The sequence below is a fragment of the Panthera pardus genome, unplaced genomic scaffold, assembly GCF_024362965.1.
Source record: "Panthera pardus isolate Hobbes unplaced genomic scaffold, ASM2436296v1 HiC_scaffold_20, whole genome shotgun sequence".
Lineage (NCBI taxonomy): Eukaryota > Metazoa > Chordata > Mammalia > Carnivora > Felidae > Panthera > Panthera pardus.
Genome location: NW_026526766.1, coordinates 78,438,148 through 78,440,869, shown reverse-complemented (window position 1 = coordinate 78,440,869; position 2,722 = coordinate 78,438,148). Strand labels below are relative to the sequence as shown.

General features: G+C 48.5%; 1 long non-coding RNA gene across 1 annotated transcript; it reads left to right on the top strand.

The window, feature by feature from the left end:
* Nucleotides 1-466: 466 nt before the first annotated feature.
* LOC109269900 (uncharacterized) lies at nt 467-2,028 on the top strand. The gene is made up of 3 exons (XR_002081322.2): nt 467-690; nt 1,188-1,419; nt 1,604-2,028. It is a non-coding gene; the product is annotated as an uncharacterized LOC109269900 (long non-coding RNA).
* The last annotated feature ends 694 nt before the right edge of the window (nt 2,029-2,722 follow it).

The window sequence follows — 2,722 nt, the reverse complement described above, 5'->3', positions numbered from 1 at the left end:
CATATATAAAGAGGAAAAGAGGAAAATATATATATTCAGTCCTTTCCCTTTTTTTGATAGCATTTTTTCTATTTACAAAAATACTACATACCGGGGCGCCTGGGTGGCTCAGTCGGTTAAGCGTCCGACTTCAGCTCAGGTCACGATCTCACGGTCCGTAAGGTCCGTGAGTTCGAGCTCCGCGTCGGGCTCTGGGCTGATGGCTCAGAGCCTGGAGCCTGCTTCCTGCTTCCGATTCTGTGTCTCCCTCTCTCTCTGCCCCTCCCCCGTTCATGCTCTGTCTCTCTCTGTCTCAAAAATAAATAAACGTTAAAAAAAACCCAAAAACCAAAAAACAAAAAAAAAAACAAAAATACTACATACATATCGTCCAAGTGATCGAAATGTTTTCAAATCTCTGATCTTCACGTCCCGCCCATCTCTAGAGAAGGGAAGAACTATGACTGTTCTTGGACAACAAATCTGAGGCTCAGCAGGGTAGGAGAACTTGGGTGCAGTCAGTTAAGTGGGAGAATCAGGACTGTCCTCTGAAGACACAGACGCCGAAAGGAATAGGGAAAATAGGGCAGGTGTTGGAATCCAAAAGATCTGAGTCTGAATCACAGATGCCAAACTGCAGAACCTCTTTACCCCTCCAGACTAATTTTTTCATCTGTGCAACTGGTTTTTCATCTGCTTTGAGGAACTCAGGTAAGACGGACTCAGATCATGTCTGTGAGATACCTGGGTGGAAATCTAGCATACTTTAGCTGCTCAACACATGAGGTTTGTTGTTTTTGGTTTTTTTTTTCTTTTTCTCTCTCTCTCTCCACCATCCTGGACCCTTTCACCCTTTTCTTCTGGCTCCTCTTTCCAAAACAGCTCAGCTGAGATGATGTAATGCTTCAATTGCCTGACCCAGCCCTGCTGTGGGATCATGGCCATGGCTCTGCTTGATAAAAGCACTACATAAATACGCCTCCTGGAAACGCTGACATGACCCCAGTTCCCATCAGGTGACTCCTTGGAAGGAAGAAAGATGGATGTCTTGGTCTCAGCTTATAACTCCAGAGAGAATTGGACAGAGGCACAGCTTATTATCCTGAGCATCTCTGAACTGGCTGGTGTTAGTTAAGCCCAAGGCCCGTTGCATCACAGCCGCAGATAAAGGGCCTCTGTAGATTGATCTGCCCTAATTTCACCCACAGGTCCTTCCTTCTGACCCCTCTACGTTTGCTGGGCATGTGCAGGGAAGTTAGACAGAGCGGGGTTTGGAGTGAAGCCACTCAAGTCCGCGTCCCTACTTTGCAGCTTGCTGGCTCCACGGCCAAACGCAAATCACTTTCTTTCTCTAGCTCTCGGTTTGCTCAGAGGGAGGATGATGGCCCGCGTCGTGGGCGCAACTCAGCATCAGACTCAAAGATTCTTTAGGAAGAGACAGTAGGTGAAGTGTTCTCTTCCTCCTGTGGTTTTCTCAGGAGGGGGTCCACTCCGGGGCTGACCCTGTGCATGTCAAGATCCCCGGGCTTCTCGGGGCGGGGACAGAGGGCCACTGTACCCCAGACCTCTGACGCTCATGACATCCTTAGACTCTTCTGACTCTGGATTCTCCCCGCCTGGTTAGGCCTGGACACAGGGATATAGACAAGGCCTCTATAAACCACAGCGAGTGGCTGCAGCTTTCTCAGCCTGGGGAGAGGACCGGGCTGCACGTGCAGACAAGGGGGAAGCCTTGACCAAGACCCCTGAGTCCACGGTGCCGCCTGGCAAAATGTATCATGTCGTGAGCACACCGCCGGCAGTAAAGGGCCAGGAGCCAAGAGCCGAGGACCTGCTGAAACCCATGCCGTTCACTGTGGATGGAGACCTGGCCTGCGTGGAGCTGAGGGGCAAGAAGGCTCAATAGCTGGAAGAACTCACCCCGGGGGTCAGCCTGAGGGGGTTTGACCCTTGACCTTCTCATTCCTTACCTGTGTGACCTCACTCAAATTGTTTCACCTCTTTGCCCTTCAATTCCCCTTCTGTAAAATAGGACCGGAAACGAACCCACTTCTTAAACGTATTGAGGTCTTCTGTTAATACATATCAGCCTTTATCTGGAATTCAAGAAACAAAACAGATGAACGTAGGGGAAGGGAAGGAAAAATAAGAAAGAAAGAGAGAGGGAGACAAGCCAAAAGGGACTCTTGAATACAGACAACAAACTGAGGGCTGCTGGAGGGGAGGTGGGTGGGGGGATGGGCTAAATGGGTGATGGGTATTACGGAAGGCACTTGTGGGGATGAGCACTGGGTATTATATGGAAATGATGAAGCATTAAATTCTGCTCCTGAAACCACTATTACACTATATGTTAACTAACTTGGATTTAAATAAAATTTTAAAAGGGGCGCCTGGGTGGCTCAGTCCATTGAGCACCTGACTTCGGCTCAGGTCATCATCTCACCGCTTGTGAGTTCGAGCCCCGCATCGGGCTCTGTGCTGACAGCCCAGAGCCTGGAGCCTACTTCGGGTTCTGTGTCTCCCACTCTCTCTCTGCCCCTCCCCCACTCACGCTCTGTCTCTCTCTCCTTCAAAAATAAATAAAACGTTAAATAAATAAATAAATAAAATTTAAAAAAATATTCATTTATTTAATCTGGTGACAAACTTTTGAGGTAGGTGGCTGGGCATTATCATCCCCATTTTACGTATGAGGAAACTGAAGCGAGTAGAAAAAAGTAGTCTCGAAGCTTTCCTTTTG